This window comes from Chlamydotis macqueenii, chromosome 2, assembly GCF_036417535.1.
Source record: "Chlamydotis macqueenii isolate bChlMac1 chromosome 2, bChlMac1.mat, whole genome shotgun sequence".
In the NCBI taxonomy this organism is placed as follows: domain Eukaryota; kingdom Metazoa; phylum Chordata; class Aves; order Otidiformes; family Otididae; genus Chlamydotis; species Chlamydotis macqueenii.
In genome coordinates, this window is record NC_141557.1 from 67674024 (window position 1) to 67694949 (window position 20926).

The 20926-nt window shown below is 42.6% G+C and overlaps 1 non-coding gene across 1 annotated transcript; it reads right to left on the bottom strand.

The window, feature by feature from the left end:
- Window positions 1-10927: 10927 nt before the first annotated feature.
- TRNAY-GUA (transfer RNA tyrosine (anticodon GUA)) lies at window positions 10928-11017 on the bottom strand. The gene is given in 2 exon segments: window positions 10928-10963; window positions 10981-11017. It is a non-coding gene; the product is annotated as a tRNA-Tyr (tRNA).
- Between the last annotated feature and the right edge of the window lie 9909 nt (window positions 11018-20926).

Sequence of the window (20926 nt, forward strand, 5' to 3'; positions counted from 1 at the left end):
TTCCACTGTCACAGACACCCTGAAAATAATGGGGAAATTCTGGTTTGTCTTTTGCGATCCGTACAGAAGAAAATTCCACCTCTTCTGCACGCTGTATGTGTCTGTAGTACATCAAGCACTACCACGCACAAGCATGACATTCAGTAATAAAATTAATAATAAAAATAACTATTTCTGGTGCAAATGTGTTCTTTTGCATCAAGATCTCAAGCAAGTTAGTCACTTCAGTAAATACTTAAGAACACGCTGAAGCCAATGGGACTTAGGCTCTTTCCCTCACTGGGCCCTCACTATGTAAATATGAGTGTCTATTTGATCAGCTCCCAAAACCAAGAAAAGAGTAAGTGAATGCATAACTCCCCAGATTTTGCCAGATCCCGCAACAGGGACACTCCTTGAAACTAGGAACAGTTTAAAATAGGTAAGAAAAACTGCTTTTATTTACACAGCAGGTAACAAATTTCTGGAATCTCTCTGCCTTGTCTTCTTTCCTGCCTCTCATGGGATGGAAGCAATGCTGCTTACCTTAATCTTTCCCAAACCTCAGCTATCATTATTCCCCAAAGTAGGGAAACTCAGACAGCAGAGAGAAAATCTACACTACTAGAGAGAAATGTGAAAAGTTGAGTCACTCTAAGAAATGGAAAAGATAGCAAAAAATAGATATAACAATATCTCTCTCCTGTGGTTTGTTGGGTGGGTTGGTTTTTGGTTTTGTTTTTTTTTGGGGGGGGGGGGTGGAGGAACCTAGAAATAACAACAACAACAAATTCTAAAACCAGTTTGCTCTAGTTATGATAATCCAGGCATAACTTTTATATGAGAACATAAAATACAGCACACAGCTGTAAGTAAAACAATATGTGTGTTCCTGAATAATGGGAAAATAGCTTGCCAATAAGGATATATTTTGAGCAAATGAAAGATGACCTGGAATTGACTCTGGAGTAACAACTTGATTACTTATAAAAATAGGAGGTAGGGGAAAAGAAAAAGGGAGAGGAAGCAGTGGTTGGGAAGAGCTTATGTTATGTGGTATTTGATGTATTTACTTTGAAAAGATTCCTTTTGATGAATAATAAAAACAATGCCGTAACAGCCACCTTCATGCCAAAAAATAAGATTGGCTAGGGATTTTACAACTAATATGGCTTTACTCACCCAGATTGTCCATGTCGTAGAGCCACGCTTAAGCTCAGATGGTGAAACTGGAGCAAAAGATGTTGAATAAAGAATGACTCTGAAGGCGAACGGAGGGAAGAGCATGTGGTACAGCTCCTTGAGAGAGTGCTTACCGGCTCTCCTGCCTGCAAATTGTTTCCATGCCGGCGTGCAGAACAACGCACTAGTGTTCCTTGGAAGAGACCCAACATGCTTACCAGCTAATGCATTTCTTTCTTTTAATATCCAAGGTGAGCTCAGAGTTCATAAAAGTGCAAGATTGCCGGGCTTGTTGGCTGAAGCAATCCCCTGCCATGGGTGAGACACTTCCCCCCTTGGCTCTAAGGCCTCCATGTATAAGACTGAGACACCAGGTATGCAAGGGGAAGAGGGGGGACAACATAACCCCATGCCAGGTTATTACTGGGAAAGCTTGTTCTGTATGCTTGCAAAAATTTTGGGAGGAGTGTTGTCATCCAGGGCCCTGGAAGAAGCCACGGGTGAATGGTAGCACATTCCCCTGTATCTATGCAAGTGATTAATGCCCAAATTAACCCTACCCTCCTTGAGCCCCCCAGCCCTCATCCCTAAGAGACATCAGTGCTAACGATGTCACTGCTACTCTGTCGATTCTGCTCTTTCTATTGATGCTGCATGCAATGATATTTTCTAGAACAGCACTGGTATAAAGCAAGAAAAAGGAGAATAAACTCAAGTTACACTTGTTTCAAACTTCTCCACAGTTAAAAAAACCTTTCTTTCAACCTGTACTTGCATTCTGATTTCATCCCTGTGAAATAAGCACCACTCTCATCCTTGTTTGTCTTCTCCTTTCCCATATGAGTAATGGACCTTTTCCCTTTGCCTGTTCTCTCCACTTCTGGATCTTTGCCCATCTCTCTCTCTCTTTCTGAGACATTATCTTATTTTTAAATATCAGCCTAAAAGTCTTTCTCTCTAATCGCTGAAGAATGCAGTATGGAGATCAACTGAAATGCATTTCTGCCTCGCTCTAAAGCTGAAGAGCTTCCTTGAAAAATACCCAGCACAATTGCTTTTATAACGATGAAGGAGTAAAGTTCAGGCCTTGTCCTGATTTCCAGCTAGTCTGAGCTTACATGAAAGCTCCCCATGATACGCAAAGAAATATTTACTATACGAATTTAAGGAACATTTCCTGCTTTGCAAAAACAAAGTTAGTGTTTGAGCTAGGTCTTCTGTCCAGTGGGTTTCTGATATACAGTGCTTGTTATGGCATCCTGACAGGTTTCTTCTTCACTTTCTCAGCTGGACCTGTTCACGGGAAATAGGAGGACCAAGATTTATGAAGTTAAAGCAGCATTTTGTTGCTTAACATGACTAACTCAACAAAGGTCAAGCAGTGAGAAGAAAAGAATGGAGGAGCAAGTACAGAGGCAACACAACCTGATTAATTTTTCCCTTGGAAACACTAGAGAGAGGATTGCTTTCCTTGGAGAACACGCACTTGTAACAGAGATGTTGCCATCATTACTGAGATGACTAAAATGTGGAGTGCAACTACTTCATCTTTTATACAGCTCTGTGTCCACAGAGGGTAAAGCTTTTAGAAAGCAATAAGCCAGCAGAACTTCACAGTTATTAATCTGGGGTATTTTATCTCTTTTCTCTGGATACATCTATTAGCCATGCATGTGACTGTTTAAACAAAACCCTCTCCTATGTCCCCTTTTTCTTACATCCCACTCCTTTGTTCTTTTATTGGTTTAAGCTGCAATTTACTGGGTCAAGAAAATCATTCCCGTTTTTATTACAAGTCTCTATAAATAATAAGTCATACATATGTTAAGAGTAAGAACTAGAAGTAATTATTTGCAAAGGCCTGTCTTTCCTAGCAAAGAAAGGGTAGCCATCGTTTGTGTGGGTTTTTTTAATAAAGTGGGTATTGCCATGTGCACTGGGCGGAGAAAGGCCTCATCAGAAAGAAAACAAATGTGAAGGAATCTGTTGGCACCTTGGCTTCAGTGAAGCCATTTTTCAGGGGGCTTTTCACCAGTAATTACTGGGGTGGGTGGAGAGGGGCTCCATGTCACATTCATTCTCAAATCACAGATCATCCCTTATCACTCACCTTGACATCAGGCTTTTTAATGCTGTTTTATAGGACGATACAGGATTTCTCTATAATTCATTCCAGAAGTCTACCTGCGCTCCCCTTGTAGGCAGGGAGTTGATGAGAAAAATACCTCTTCACTCAGCTGCGCCAAAACTGCAGTATCTGCAACCCTAAAAGAGCAGTCCAACTCAGATTAAAACCTGGGTTTTCTTTCTCTGTTCCTGCATACACCATTACCTCTCATGGGGGGGATCTGGGTACCAACAAGCGTTCAGATGACGTCTAACCCCAGGGAAAGTGTGCATCAGTCAATGCAGGCTCTCTTCGCTGGTATCCCCTTCACTTTTTTCCCAACAACATAGAATCGTAGGATCACAGAATCATTAGGGTTGGAAGGGACCTTTAAAGGTCATCTCATCCAACCCCTCTGCAAGGAGCAGGAACATCTTCAACTGGATCAGGTTGCTCAGAGCCTCACCCAGCCTGGCCTTGAATGTTTCCAGGGATGAGGTATCCACCACCTCTCTGGGCAACCTGTTCCAGTGTTCTACACTGAAAAGTAACCACCCAGTTTTATGCACTACTTTAGTCTTCAAGATCTCAGCCAGCACTCTTCCTTTCCTGAGTCAGCACTTATTTAAAACAGACACTTTAATGAGGTTTGCCATGTAGGCCGTGAGCCTTTTCCCTTATTCTGCCCATCGGCCACCTTAGGGGTATGAGGACCCATGATAACCGCAGTCATCTCAAGGCAGATCTTTGTCTTTCTGAGAGCGAGTTTCTTTGCTCTCCGATCCACTGCTATGAATCACATTTCCTGCGCTTCCAAGGACTGCGCGGTAAGCAAGCTTCCACACAGAAATACCCAGCGTGTTGCTTCAGCATTGCTCCATTGCCTTTTGATTTTTTTTTTTTTTGTTAAATACCCCATTTTATGACACATAGCATTGTTGCTACATTGTGACAAGCTTTTAACTCATAAGGAAGAACCTTTTACAGTTGCATTTTTGAGAAGGCTCCAATTTATTTCTTATAAAGATCCTTGGGATAAAAAGCAGATTAACATTCAGAAGTAAGTTAAATGAAAAATTCAAGCTGCTCACAGGGAGATGTTAAAGGCTGACTAGCACAAAAGGGTACTTTCTGGCAAATTTCTCGAAGCACTACAAGAAAAGGGTCAAGAGTCATCTGCTTAAGTAACAATCTCCAAGGCAAAAATATTGGCTGGCCAATCCCATAACTACAATGGACTATTATATGTATGTTCTATAGGCTGAATGCATCAATTATACTCGTCATGTGGCTTCTTGAACATGCTTAACTTGCTATTTCCTTTTATTCAATGCAATAGCACATAAATTCATGCAAAGGCATACATGAGAGTATTTTATATCTTCTCTCCTCTGTTTTAAATTTTGAGGATCAGTGATTTCACTATGAATAATTTAGAGCGACAAACTTTCAGAACTGAGGGGGGTGGTAGGGCATGTCTGTGTCTGGGAGAGAAGTTCTGTCCACTAACCACACTTATGCAGGATGGGAAATAGCTTTGCCAATCAATAGAGCATCATAATTCCTCTCCTAACAGGAAATGAGGACTCAGTGCAATACTGCAGTTTTAATTTTAATGCAATTCAAAAGAAGAAAAACACCCAACACCAGATGCTCATCAGAAAGCCATTAAATGTTATTACTATATGCTATTTCCCTTAGGAACTCTCATGGTTGAAAATCAACGATAAGCAGGAGCCTATACCCTTTTATAGTGAATCTCTCCAGCTGCAGTTCAGTTAAGAGGTCCAATAGGTCACAAGACTCATCACAAGTTTGATTATTTCTCAATAGGCAAGCTGAGATGAGGATAATTGCTATATTTTTACAAACCTTCTTACCACAGAGCCCCTCATGCTCTCCTTCCTTCAGCCTGATGAAACACGACTCAAACACAGCTTTGTGTCCTCTCCATTTTTCTGCTGTCCTTTCCTAGACACACGTGCTGTCTTATTTCTTATGAAGGACTGAGCACTGGCCTGTTCAGATACAAGTGGCTTGCAACAAGCCATACAAGTGGAAAGCAACAGCTGTCTTATTTCTTACGAAGGACTGAGCACTGGCCTGTTCAGATACAAGTGGCTTGCAACAAGCCATACAAGTGGAAAGCAACAGCATGCCACAGCTGGTGGGTGGGTGGGCGAGTGGGTGCACCAGCAGCCCTACTCGATTGCCCTCGCTCTCCTCCTTCCCCATTTGACCACTGCAGAAGGAGCTCTCCCTTCCAGAAGTCACCGCTCGGCTCTCCTGGCGTAGAGTCAGTGCTGTAAAACTGGATGTGTCAATGCTCCCAGATTTAATACAGCAATATCCTCCTAGAGTTTTATGCACTGGTAGTTCGATATATTTCTGGGAGAAGGAACCAAGATCGTTCAGGCTGCAAAGGTGGTGCAAACTGAAATCAAGGGGAAATTCGTTGCTAGTTTCTTGGAGCGTTAAGTCAACAGTTTACCAAAAGTGAAGAACTCCAGAAGTGAGGAAGGGTGGTCAGGACACACAGCAGTCAGAGTCTGTGAAAGCTCAGGTGACTTTTCCTGCTCTGCTGCAACCTCTTTCGGTCCATCACACAACAGCAGCAGTCTTAGGGACTAACTATGTCATGTGAAATAGGGACATTAGTACCTCTCCATGGCACAGGGACATGAGGATGGATACACTAAAGATTGTGTGGTGTTCAAAACAGTGATCCCAGAAAAATCTTACATTGACATCAAAATTATTAGGGTGGTTTTTTAGCTCCACGTACTCCAAAAAGGGCAATATGGAATACCAACACCTCAACTCTGAATTTGAAGAGACCTTTAATTCACAAATACAGATCTTCTCAGGCCTCTCTAAGGTTGGAGAACTTAAGCAGCAACCATGCTTCACCTGTTCACATTTCTTTTTCTCAGCCTTCAAATAAACATGAAACATACTGACCCAAGAGTTGGTGGTAACTTTCCTCCCATAATCCTGGGAAACAAAAGGGTAGCATACTGCAGGAAAAAGGAACACTGAAGCCTCTCCAGACTCAACAAGGATGGGAGCCAGGGCTCTTAGCATGCCTCCTAAACATAAAAGCACAGATAGATGGACAAAGACTCGCTTCTTAGGAACCGGCAACAACATTGTACATCCAGCTCACAAATTAGATAGAAATAAGTCATTTGCAGGGTCAAAGAATCCAACACCGCTTTCTGTGAGAAGGCTGATGTTCAAAGAGTGCCAGCTTCATTTTCACACCAGACATCTTTGAGCAGTCAGCTAAGTAAACCCAATGCTGCAGTGAGAGTGCCAAGAATCTTCTAGGAAATTAAGCCAAACAGCTACAGCACCTCATCACTGAGGAGCAATTGAACACTTTGATATGATAATTGATTATCGTGCATTGATTAAAGCTGGCAAGAGAGCATACACTCTCCAGACGACTTTCAAATTACAAAACCACCAACTTCAAAGCTTATTTGGATTCACACAGCAAAATACATTTTGTATTTACAATGTAAAAAAAAGTATCTTCGTAAATGAGGCAAGAATTTTAAAACAGTGAATGGTGAAATGGCAGAACTTGAAATAAAAAACTAATCAATGCTATCAAAATGGCTTCAATCTGTCCTGAGGACTCTAATCATTTCCAGATGACAACATGGGACTGATTGGATGTCTCTGGAAACAATTCTTATCAAGGCCCAATGATAACAACTGCAATAGGAAGAAGAAAAATTGGTTGGTAGAGGGTGGTTAAGAATGCCTGAAGAAATGTGCAAACAGTTGCTCAGTTTGGTGTAAATCTACTTGATCTGGTGGTTGCAAGTAATGGCAGTGACTGCTGTTGGCCATTTCCAGCCATGTTGAGATGCTTTTCACAAATTCAGCAATAAACTCATGCTGGAGAACAGTTTTACTTCCCAGTAAAAGCAAACCAATTTGCAACCACTTGCAATTTCTACAAACTAGCAAATCATTAGCAAAGCATCTTGACTTGCTTCCTGGTTTTAAAAGCCTTTTCAAGCTCTCCTTAATTGCACATTAATTTAATTAGAATTAATGATTCTACCTCTAGAGCTGTAAGGGAACCACACAGTTGTTACTATTTATTTGTATTATTACTCCAGCCAGGAATCAAGACCATGTTTTCCTTGCCATCATGAAAAACTTTACAAAGATATGACCCTGCTCAAAGAGCTTTATCTGAATCTGCATGACCAGAGGCAACAGGTGGCTACAAGAGAGCAAGGGCAGCAGCAAAATTTTACAGAGCTCAAAGGAAAGCAGTGGGCGCAGTACAAAGTTAGGTCTTCAGTCCTATTGCTGCTGCAGCGCTACATGTCTGGGCTGAAACTCAGAATTGTAAACTCACATTGGAGATTATGCAGTTTTTATGAAGTTTCTTTAAGGTTAAACAAATTTCCTTAGGCAGGCCTTGCATTGCTCCATTGTTTCACATTGCGTTGGAAGAAGCATTCTCTGCAATACAGCTTTCATGACACCAGGTGAAATCAGGTGTCTAGAGCAAGGCTGGGATTCACTTATATTGGAAAATCAAAATAAAGGTCAAGAGATACGAAGCAATTCAAAGCCAGTACAACTGAGAACTTGAAGTTATGCCAGTGCCAAAATTGCACTTTTAATATTTAACAAAAAGCTACTTTCAGAAGAAGCACAGATAAGACCAGTCACAAGCCACGTAACACTTGCTGCTTAGTGAAGGTGCAAAGTAACCAGCTAAGAAGCGCTGCGGGCACAGGTGACTGGATCTGACTCACCAAGCTGTTCTACAGGAACGCAAGCACTGCTCTTTCCTTGAGGGAGAAAGCACAGATATTTTGTAATATGTTTGCGCCAACTGTCTGAGCTTCAATTTCTTAACAACACAGCATGCTGCTTCTAAGCTAAGGGGTAGGTTAAAAGTTTGGTTTGGGGCAAGAGGTAAGAAAAGAAGAGGAAAAAAGTATTTTGGAAAGGGAAGGAACATCCCGCTCATCCCACTGATAACAAAAATTATCTTTTCTAATAAGAGATTACTACTGCTGGTCTGTCGTGTCTCAGACTGGTTACATCTCTGTTTCAGAGGTCTGGTCCATGGGGTGCCAATCCTTAGACAAGGACACGGCAATCTTCAAAATATCTGATGAACCAGAGAAGTTTAGCTGTGAGAGGAAGCTTATTCAAGATTAATGAGAAGGCTGAAGCTCCTGAACACAGAAAACAATACAATTTTTACATATTTCTTACCATTGCTATCTGAACTTCAACTCAGAAGTGCAAGAAAAAACACCAGAACTTTATTTAAATTCACATTTCTGGCTTGATTGCTACATTGGCTGGAACATTTATAAAATTGCCTTGTGCAGATGTCGTTGCGGAGAAAGACACAGAGTCAGTGTCACCACTGTTTCAGTATGGGGCAGTCCTGGTAGCTGAAACAGCGTGACATGAAACAGCCATGGACTAACAGAAGCTAACCACATCAGGTGGTACTTTCCACCAGGACCCAGTTACCCACTGGTGTGCAGTACCATCAGGGTGAATCCATGCCACAACCACTCACCCTTTTCAACCACAGAACAAACACCACTTGCAATGAGAACCTGCTTTTAATTAATCCTTTCTCCCTTCATTCTTGTTTCAGTCATACCTTATGCAACCCAGACTGAAATATTAAGTCAGCAAAGATCTGCACATCCACAAAATACTTATGAGGCAATTAGTCCATTAATTGGTCACCACCATTCCCCAGTCTCAAGGAAAGCGTCGGTCCCTTCTCTGACACGAGCGCAAGGATTTACTTTTCATCAGTATTGGCAGATTTTGAATCAAAAGCTTCAGGCTTATTGCAGCAATTAAATGTATGAGTCATGTATCCACTCATTTGGAAAGGTTCCTACTTTGTCTTATTGCTCACCACAACCGTAAAAGGCACATTGCAAGGAGGAAATCTGTCCCAGGCGCCACGGGACAGATTTGTAACCTAGGACAGTTACAAATACACCTGAGTTCTTCCTGTGGCATCATGCCCTCATACCCTTCTCCTCCTCCTCCTCATCTAAAGTGACTGCCAGATTCCCACCAGAGATGCTGCTGCTGTGTGTCCTCCTCCCTGGGAGGCCTAGCAGGACTGTGAAGGAGGCTGCTTGCCTCTCCCACCCTTGCTTTTACAACCCCATCCTGCTGTGGGAGGACCTACAGAGCAATAAATGTGTGGCCTGCCCACCCTCCAGGGCCTGGGGAGTTGGTTGTGTTGTTGAGAGGAGAGTCAGAACTGCCCCTCTCCTGTCCTGTGCCTACCCGAGCTGAAAAGCCATGATGGTTACGAGGTTGTATGTGTGTACTGTTACACAGGCCGAAGAGGAATTAATGCAGCTGAATTTGGAAGGACAAAGAAAACTCGTGTTCTACTATGATTGATGGTCATTGATCTGATGCTAATTAGTAAAAAATAAAATATTTTTAAATACTGGAATTACATATAATCGCTTGATTATTCATTCTGGCTTAGTACTGGTTCCTTGATGCATTTGACCCCCACTTCTAACAAATATTTCTTATTAAACAATACGAAGTATGTTTATAACACAATGAAAGGTAAGCAACTGAAGAAAATTGCCACCTCCTTCTCCTGTCTTTGTTCGGCTTAGCACTGCGCTTTGCATCAGGAGATGCTTTGCATGAGAAGCTTTGCATGAGCTTTGGGATTTGGATCCCTAATATCATCTCATCTAATGTAAACATCTAAAAACCTCTAATCTTTTCTTTAATAAAGCTTCTTACAGACCTCTCAGAGCTGATTGTGTCTTGTGAAAGTGAGTCAGCTTCCTGTGTGAAACAAAATTTTCTTTAACAGATCACAAAGCCCTGTTTTCTAATCTCTGAAAGTTTCTGATGTTGGTTTCTGTATGAATGAGTCCTTAGAATGCCTCGTTAACCTGGCCTGTAGTGTCCTTTCATAGACTCTATTGCCTCTTCCTTGCTCATTTCCTTTGTAACCAGCCTCAACCTTTGCAATTCTTCATTGAAATGGACAGTGTGTGGAAATCACATACCTCAGGGCAGCCTGCACAGTGGTATTCACAACCCTCTCACAAGGACAATGATTACAGCTGCATGCAGTAGCTGTCTCAGACAAATATCTGGACCGGAATGATGATGGTGTTCCTGTCATCACAAAAACATTTTTCTTCCCCATCTTTCTTGGTCGTATCCCCCCACCAAAACCACAGAACTTCAAAATGCAAGAACAGGATAGCAAAAGGGGTGAAACCAGCAATGAGGAGGCCCCAGTAACTGGACTTGCCCCCATTTCCCACACTCTGCTAAAAGAGGCTCTGCAACCTCTGCACTGTGGGTCTGTTCTGGGTGGAGGTGTTGAGCCCGTGCAGAAGAGAAGCTCGTACGATGCGCATCAACCGATTAGGTAGAGAGGTGGCAATGGTCAGAGAACCATAGCTGTAAGAACCAGCTGAAGCAGACAAGGAGTGTAGTGAAAATTAAATCCTTGAAAGTGGTATATTTTAAACAGACTAAATTTCTCACGGGGCATAGAGTGGCATATGGTTGGAAAGGGCAGTTCTGCAAAGTTGTAAATTCCAGAAATAAGTGAAAGACAAAAACCAAAACAAACCCCCCAAAAAAAACTTTTCCTTCGAGCCGGAATTGAACCAGCGACCTAAGGATTACTTTCTGGAGATAGCCTACAGTCCTCCGCTCTACCAGCTGAGCTATCGAAGGAAGATGATAACAATGTGCCAAGAATGAGTCAAGACTATATCAACAATAGCCTTAGGCTTTAGTGGGCCTCCATATGTATTGCTTTTCACAACAGCAAAACAGTACCCAAAAAAAGGCAAAAAGCTAACTTTCCTGCAAAATTGGATTTTAGTTACAAAACTGCCAGTTTTCTGCCAAATAGTTCGCAGCTCTTGTAAGATTGTTGGTGGTGGGAGTGCTAAGGTTGGAGTTCCTGTCATGACCCATATGAAATCTGTCTACAGCTTGACAAAGAAATTTGCCCACTCTTTGGTGACCTTGACACATTTCCTAAGCTGAGCTGGAAGAAGAGGGAGAACTCCGCTCCGCACAATTCCCCACAACAGTTCTCCAGCCAAATCCAATAATGAAATAGCAAACAAATCAGTTAACACACTCTCCAACAGCTTCCATAGCGAATGCGGAGGAACAGTGGAAAAGGATGGAAAGTAATAACCACTGAGGTTTTAATTCACATCTCACCAGCTCCCACAGTGCATGTCAGACCCCTCGTACACAGATGAGGTTGCAATGTCTGGTATTGCCCCTCTCAACCCCTGGGCCTGGGACGCTGAGCCCTTTGTGAATCAACTGCACTGTGCCTGTGCGCTGTGGGAGTTGAAAGCAAACTGCCCTCGTTGTGAATTACAGTGATTCAGGAGCATCTCAGCTGTCTGAGCAGCAGGGTGGGCAGAAAGCCGTGCGCAGACACCCTGCTTGCCAAAACCATGCCATTCTACTTGCATTGGGAGTGTGTGTAGCAATGTTACCTCAGTTACCTACAGCACATCCATGCTTAACCCATGCTTACGTCCACCTCTTCCTTGTGATTAAACCCCAAAGACCGGGCTGTTTCAGCAAGCATGTAACCAGCGGGGTGAAGGAAGAGATTCTTCCTCCATATGCAGTACTTATGAGCTTGCATTGGGAATGCTGTGTCCAGCTTTGGGCTCCCTGGTGCAAGACAGGGACGGACATACTGGAGTGAGTCCAATGGAGGGTCACCAAGATGGCCAGGGGCCTGGAGCACACAGTGGAGAAGAAGCTGTGAAAGCTGGGCTTGTTTGGTCTTGAGAAGAGACAAATAAAGGGGGATCATGCTGCAGTCTGAAACTACTGGAGGGGAGAATACGAGGAACGCAGGGCCAGGCTTTGCTTGGAGGTGTGCAGTGAGAGGATGGGAGGCAACAGACACAAGTGCCCCCAGAGAAATTTTGACGAATATAAGGAGAGAAAAACATTATGAGAGTAAAAATTTTCACCACTGCAAAGGCTGCCCAGAGAGTGGAATCTCCATCTATGGAGGTACTAAAAGCTTGCTGGGACACAGCCCTGAGCAACCTGACCTAACTTTAAAGTCTACCCAGTCTGGAGCAAGCAATGAGATGATCTCCAGAGGTCTTTACCAAACATACACGAAAGTGACCCCATGTCAGGAAGGTGACTTCACAGAGCAGATGAGCAAAGCTATCATCATGTACTTCTCTGTCTGGAAAATACAGCTCTTCGTCTCACAATCAATACACATTTTATTTATTTTCATGCTAACAGATATCTTAAACCTCCTTTAATGCTAAAAGCAGCACAGATCTTGGTAGAAACTCAATAAGACATCTCCCGGTTTAAGTTCATGGGAATTTAGGAAAGTCAGGAAATATTTGACTTACGTACAAGGTATGGTTGCGGCTCCTCAGAGGCCTAATCCTGGAGCTTGTGTTGTGCCATGACATTTGTGTACACACCGACGAATATCAAATCAGCTGACGCTGTGAAGAAAAACATAGGATGGAGATAAACAGAACTGCTGTATGCCATCAGGGCAACATCTGTGCTCTCTGGGGTCAGATGGTCTTGGTGGGAAGAGGTCCTGGAGATATCCATATGTGAGAATGTGGGGTTAATCTTGTGCTGGAGAAAGCATGGCACAACAGATAACATGGGCCCATGGATCAGCAAGGTCTGAAATCAGAGCAGATAGCCTAGCCCCAGGGCTCTAATTTTTTCCAGTCTGCAGACCCCACAGCGTTTTTCCAGGGGCACTTCAGGCTCCTTTCAAGCAAATCTAAGCCTGTTGTCATGAGTCAGCCTTATCTGAGTTACCTTTAAAAGACCCCTTAAAAATAATTCACTAGTCTCACCCACGCATTCAAGGACCCCAAAACTGAAAATCACTGCTCTATCCAGTTTAATTTATTGGCACTGTCATCTAATCCAGTGGTGAGGTACCAAATACAGACTTTAGGGGAAGCACCACCATTTCTTTGATGTCAAATGTTGTTACTGGTGAAGATAATGCCAAACAACTTGTATTTTCCTGTAAGAAATCAGTGGCAGTTAAGTCAAGATAAAAATTCAAATGGATCAGATAAAAAGTGGATGCTGTTACTATCTATGCATGAACAAATGGGATGCAGAAACCGGTGTTGCCTTGACAATAAAAAGCACTGGAGTTCTCTTTTTGTGGAACTTGCTAGCAGTGATGTATAGGTGATTTGTGAGAGATATTCTCCTAAAATACAAATGTACCCCCTAGGGCAGCTTTTCAAAGTAGACATTCCTAGGGAAAAAAAAAAAAAAAATTATTTTTTGAACTTGGTAAGCTTTGAACGCTTAACAGAATTAAATTTTGGCATGGAGTTCATGAAAGATCTCTGATTATTTCAATTATTTTAACTGATTAAACGAAGATACCAAGCTTTGAGATTCGTGTGACTGGAGCCCTGAGCTATATAAAGGGAACAGCTCACCTGCTTCATGCGGTGTAGAATGAGATGAAAGGGAAAGGATGGAGAACAGCCAGAGGTAAAGCTACTAATAGTTGGACTGTATAATGACACTTGGTAATGCTATGTGTTTTGTTAAACTCCCATTAGCATACGATGGTCTCCAGTGTTTTGTATACTTACAGGCTGAGTTTCTAACACGGCTTTAAATGGTTTAAAGGGTTTTCTTCTATTGAAAAGCTTTTAAAAATCCGGTTGATTCTGAGGGACTTCGGGGGATTGTTTTCTTTTGAGGTGGAAATACACACATGCTCTGAATACGAGCATCAGGTTGGACTTGCAATGAATTTGTGAAATGTTTGTGTTCACCTCAGTTCTACCTGCTCTGTGTTATGTGTCACTGGTTGGCTGCTGTGGATTCTGCACCACCAGCTAATGATGAACTGCAGGTATCTCAGTTTGGCAGCCTTGTGTGAAACCTCCTCTACAGAGGAGGAGGTTTTCCTAAAGACTACCATTCACAGCAACTTGAATGGAGAGTCTGAAGCATCACCAAAACAATAATCTCCCTCTGTCTATCTGCTAAAATTCAAGATAGAAATCTCTTTGGGCCGACTATCTTTGTCCTTAAAGGCTGAATAGCAGCTGGCACAGCAGACTCCCAGCCCTGTCTGATGCCCTCAGACTCCGTTGTGATGTAAATAATATGTAGGACTCCTTGGGCCATCTTCAGAGACAACTTTAATAACACGTCAGTGTGAATGAATGCCAAGGGGCAGGCGGGTGGGAAGGCAGGAAAAGAATTGGGAGAGTACATGGAGGTTTCATATAAAGGAAGTTTGATTGCATTGCTGCAGTGTAGGCTGCATTTCAGGAAATACAGTGTTCATAGGCCATTACTTACAGCTGTCAGGTTTTGTTGTGCTCTGAGAACCCGCTTAATACTTCTGATGCTGCGCCATTATCAGTGATAGACATCCAGAGGAAAGTATCCATTGGGTATTCAAAACCTAAGCTGTACATGCTTATCCACAGATATATCTAGCTTAATTTGTCTACGTAACAACCTTACAGGTCTGGAGTGGCTTTTAACACAAAAAATATTTGTTTTGCAGCTAGTTGCTTTAACTCAGCTTTCTTCCTCTGTATGACCAGTTCCATAAGCAATTAAAACACAGACATTGAAGACCCATGGCAGACATCAGATTCAGATTGCACAACCCTCTTCAAGCACACAGTTTAGCAGCAGCAGCGATTATACAAGTGCCTGAGAGCTCACCCCATCAGTGGGCGTGGAAAGGAATGGAATTGTCAAACTATTCTTCAACGAGTTAAATGTTCAGCCATGTAAGTTAAGCTGAGAAACACGGGGAGTAGCATCCCTGTCTTCTCCCCCACAAAGGGTTCCACATCTTGCCCTTCTCCTGGTGAAAGACAAGATTAACAATGTGTGAGCTCTTCTGAGATGATGATTAGCCCACAAACTTTTGACAACTGGGCAGCAATTAACCACAGTCAGGACATGACATTATTCAGATACAGTGCACTAGCTCCTGGCTGCTGTGAATCATAAGTCATTGGAAAGCCTGACCCCTATCCAGTTTAGCTTGGTTTCCATCCAACAAGTACCCACACTGGACTTTTTTTTTGCTTAAGCAAAAGCTCAGCTAGTCACCCACAGGCTCTCTATGCCCGAGTTTCATCCAATCGGCAAAGCAAAGGAGGGTATTTCTGATCAATAACTTCCACTTTCCAGCCCTGTTTCTTCCCCCTTGTCAGTAAGTATTGCTTTGTGACAGCAGTTGTAAAGGCCGTGGTCTCACTGGAGGCTTCAGTGTCAGCAAAACCCTGCAGCATCTGGGGAAAAGCAGCGGTGCGGAACACTATTTGGGACACGGGAGAGCCCACTGCCTCCTGTGGCTGCTTCCCTTTCGGAGACAGCCCTTCCACCCAGACACTTCCCTTTCCCTTCCTCATCAGGCCTCTCAAACTACACACGTCCCAATGAAAATGAAACATGCATGTCATATTAATGAGGAGAGGCTCAACTGCTGGTGAAAAAAAAAAAAAGTGTGAAATTACAGTATCAATGTGAGAGGGAGAGATATGAGCCTTCATTCCCCAGCAGAGAATTTGAAAGTGCATAATTTTTTCTAATCACAAGCAGTGTTTAAGGGTGGCTTTTGGAAGCTGAGAGAAAAACCCAGAAGAGAAACAGCATTTACAAGTGGAGTGAGTATTTCTGCCCTAAACATTTGGACCCTTTTTTGATACACCAGCTTGGTTTGGTATGGGGAGATGTACATGCACAGCCCTGATGAACAGGTGTGGTTCCTCATGTCTTCTGCCCACAGCTTTTTTCTAGCCTTTCTGAAGATTGAACAGCAAATCCTCTAGGGATCACAAAAAAAATAAAAAGAAAAAAGAAAAAAGAAAAAAAGAAAAAAAAAAGAAAAAAGAAAAAAGAAAAAAAAGAAAAAAGAAAAAAGAAAGAAGAAAGAAGAAAAAAGAAAAAAAAAGAGTAGGGTACAACTTTTTGGCTGGCTTTCCTCTTCATTCAATGAGAATTTAGCAGTCCTGGGTAAGGAGGAGACTTGCTTGTGTTGGGTCTGGCTGTGCTAGGGGTTATTAGTCTCTCTCACTCATAAGAATCTAATTTATTTTTAAAGAACACTTTACTATAGCATAACAATATTACCACACATCTTGCTCAAGCAAAGAATTTTTCCAATCTATATTCAGTGCCAGGTAGAGTGACTATAAAATGAGTTACTGTACCTTAAATTTCTGCCTTGGCTATAGTGACAGGAAGCTAATTAGACAAACTGTGACCACGTCTTCTGGACCCAAATCCACATTACTTGGACGCATAAGAATTACCAGCTGCCTGAGAGCTCATGCTTCTGGAGGGAGTTGGACTTAAAGGATGAAATAACAGGTAAAGGAGCAGAGAATGATGGCCACTGTGGGGCCCAAACCAGTAAAGACAGCCACATTTAAACTCTTTTCCAGCTAAACTTTAACACTTCACAATGTGGCTAAAATATGTTAGAAGCATGTCTGAGACATGAATGCTGGGCTCAGACCACATGTAAAACTAAGCTCTAGACACAGTTTGACTTTCCTAGGTTATTCTTAAATTCCGAAGACTGGTGTGTTGGAGCCAACTGCACGCGCTAATCCTGATGGAGCAGACCATACATTTCATAGCCCACAAAGCTGCTGACCTTCTTGACTCTGGAAAGCTTTGCTGAGTGGTGATAAACCCAGACCTACCAGAGCTCAGCAGGCCAGGGAACAACAGTTTCAAATCTGAGCTTCCCTTCAGCCACCCAAAGCAAATATCTTTGGTCAGGCATGAGTGTTTGCTGATGCCTCTTTTGCAAGCATCTGTGTTTCTGGGAAATGACTCTCGAGAACTACTGTCTTCTTATAAAAAAATCATCTGTCCTGTTCCCACTTCCTCAACAGAAGTTCAGACTGCCTAGATATTATATGGTTCTCTTTTCTGGTATTCCTACCTCTACATAGTCAGATCCAAACATTTCAGAGATCACTAAGTATCGAACAGGGAGAAGGGCAGGGTTAACATCAAATTTAGTTGCAGGTTAAAACATCCTTTCTGAAAGGCATGAGCAAACTTCAAAAAGGTAACAAACACCCAAAATAATCGCTGCATCCCTATGAACTGCACAGTCCTTCCTTTTTCTTAGGTTAGGCTCAGCCAAAAAAGGGGCACAGCACTCAGAAAGGAGCTGGGCCAAGGGATCTTATTGCTACTACTCTGTGTGTGTTATTTCTATTGCTATAGCACTCAGGGACTTCAAATGGGGATTAGTGTCCCATTGAACTGAGCAGTATAAAAACAAACACCACAAAGACAGTTCCCTGCCCCTCAGAGCTGATCTTTGGCCGTTTCTCTGCAGCATCTGGCTAGAGCAGGGCGTAAGGAAGTATTAGGATGGACTGCATGGACCGCATGTAATGTTACTTCTATAACCCTTGTCCTTCCTTAACCTACTGTCCCACTTCTGTGTGTTAACCTAACTCATCACCTCAGTCTAAATTTAGTTTGTGAGGTCCTTGGACAAAAGTCTGTATGTCTTTTCACTTGTTCTGGTTTTTTTTTTTTCATTTTGCATGGTTTTGAGCCACAAAAAAATAACATACATTATTAAAAATATGAAACAAAATAACTTTCTTCCCTTTCTAAGAAACAATGCATATATTATATCATATGTGCATCTTGAAATGTTATGTTTTTGTACCTCTATAGAGCCTAATGTAATCCTTTGGATCAATGAGCAACACAACTGGTATGGCAATATAAATAAAGAAGTCTGGTCAACATGTATATACGCACCAAGTACTTCTCCAGATGATATGCAGACAAAGGAGATACATCTGCAGAATAATTCCTACTGATTAAATAAAAAAAAAAAGCTGCTGGTATATTGCATTGTGGTGGATAAATGGGATTTGCAGGTCCCCACAAAGAAAAAGGAATATGACAAAGTCAGGGCAATACAGTCTCGGCATCTCCAGGACCTGGAACAAAATGTGGGCATTCTCCCATCTCTACAGTCATTCCTTCCAGGCCAGCCTCATGCCTGCAGCATCCTCTTCCCCTGCCTGCAGCCACAGCAGCTTCAGTTGCATCAAGGGACCATTTCTTGTCAAAGGAGGGTGTTGGAGCATAGGCAGTTTCTAATCTTTCCTAGGGAAAAGGGGCTACCTGGACAGAAAAGTCTCTAAGCCAATAGTTAGAGGAGTGCAGTAGGGCCCAACAGCTCTGCCACCATCCATCCATCCCGAATCTTACATAACCCATTCATGCTCTAGAAGAGGAAAAAAAAAAGAAGACGTATTTGTTTAAAAGACTATCCTGAAGAACTACAAACAGTACGGGATGTTAGTTTACACAGACAGAGTAGTGAGGGTACAGACAGCGTAAGGGTGCAATTCACTTCTGCTTCCCCTCCAGGCCATGCAGATCTGCCCCATGGTCAGCTTCACATACAGCAACTCTTTCCGCAGGCTTGCATGATAAAGAGAGTCTCCAAAGAAACAAAGGACTCCCTCAAATACCATTCTGCTTTTTTTTTTTTTTTTTTCATGAAGAGCAGAGAAGGCTTTTGAAGGAGTATCTGCAAGCAAGCGAAAGCGTCCGGACTTTGTGAGCGCGCTGTCTTCCCCCAGCCCGGAGCACGGCACGCCGGGGGAGGCGCAGGGCAGGGGCAGCCCCTTCGCAGCCTGGCAGTCAAGGCTGAAAGCTATTTGGATTAGATGAGGAATTTCAAGTGGAAACCATCTGAATGTGTGTGCGCGCCTGTGTGAAGTTGAACTGTTTAAAGAAAACAAATGGCTTGTTATAGTAGCTCCGCAAGGTCCGATTCTAAAGAGGGCAGAAGTAAGCCTCATTTTTCCTGCCATTGCAAACTTAAATGGGGTTTTTTCCCCTGCTCTGAAAGCAAAGAATCAGGAAAAAACCGTGACAGCAACAGTATGAATAAACTGGCAAGAGATGCTGTAAATAGCTTTGGTGCTAAACAAAAATAAAACAAAAAAAAATTCATATTGCAGCCATTTTAAGATTTCAGCTTCCTTCTTCACCCCTGCCACTAAGCAGGCTTCTTCAACATGTGACAAGAAGAATTCAGAGGGATGCTTGCCAAGTGTTTTCTGACCCAAATCCTAGAGGTATCCTCCATCTGCAGCAACAGACAGCTCGCTGTGGTCTGTCATTACCTTCTGTTTGGTTTTCAACACCAGCTACCCTAGTTAATGAGAGAAGATGCAACCATCAAAGACAACGAACGCACAAAAGTTAGCAGCATTTCTGAGAAGCTTTGAGGAAGACTTCTCTAATCTGGAATAGGCCGGGATACAGAACAATAGCGACTGAGGCATGCATATATAAGGGTGTTGCTTTAGTGAACTAGGTAAGCTCAGCTATTAGGAAAACAGGTTGTATAAAGCTTGGTGGAGAGGATTTAAGGACAAGAGATGAAGGGCAGAGCTAACCGTTCAGTTCTTGTCACAGCGCCACACCTCCCTACTCAGCCTGTATCTGCAGGCAATAAATTTCATAGCCTGAAAGAGCCAGGCAGTCAGAAATATTTTTCTTATAAGACTGAGACCCAGCTCCACATCCATAATATTCCTCTATGTAAATGTTTGCAAGCGGCCCTTCACATCTAAGGTTTGTAGCAATGCATGGTATTTAGCCAAATGCCATTCCCCTAAAGGGGAGCATATTTTTGTTCTCATAATCTTGCATGGAAATTGAAATGGACATATTTTAACATGGGAAAAGTAAACACGTTTCCCCTCAGCTAGGCGCTGCTGCATCACTGTGCTGGAGATGACGGTGGCCTGAGATTTTTCTCTGCGCATTCCTGACCAAGACTCAGACACCATTAAGGAAGAAAGTTCCCCACAAAAAATTAAACCCCTCAATCTGACCTAGGCACTAGGCTGGGGATTGGACCTACTTAGCCAGATGATATAGGTGGCACTGGCCTCATCAGCAAAGCTCCATCATTTTGTTCTTCATCAAGCCTTTCCACTTGATGTAACAAACTCCCATTTACCCACCATGTAAACATGCTGTGTTTAAAATGCTTGTCTTTGATAAACCATTCTCCCCTTTGAGGATCCATTAGGCCTAACGTGAATAGAGCCTAAAAAGCTACTTAAAGCTCTTGGACAATTCTTTGGATTTCCAGCTTCCCATTTCAGTTATTGCAATGTTTGCATTAAGATGCTTGTCTGAGTTCTGCCCTGCAGGATTTGGAAACAGAAAAGTGTTCCTTTTGTACTGAACACAACCGGTAGGTATTTAGCTATTTTTTGTGTATTATGACAGTACCATCTGGCATTCATCTGCCAGGTACCTCAGGAGAATGTCCCCTTCCTACTTGCCTGTATGATGCCGGCCAAAACGACAGAGTACACCAAAGGTTAACTTCCTGTAATACGGTCTCTTGGCTTATCTTGAATAAGACAATAGTTCCTTTATATTCTTAACTTGGCATTTCACATGTTCTCCTGCCTGCCTGGAAAACAGGGTCATGAGAGAGATTCTTATGGGTCAGACACCTCCTAATGTGAAGCCAGGGATAACGCTAGCAAATATAGTAACAATAATCTATAAGGCCAGTTGGCG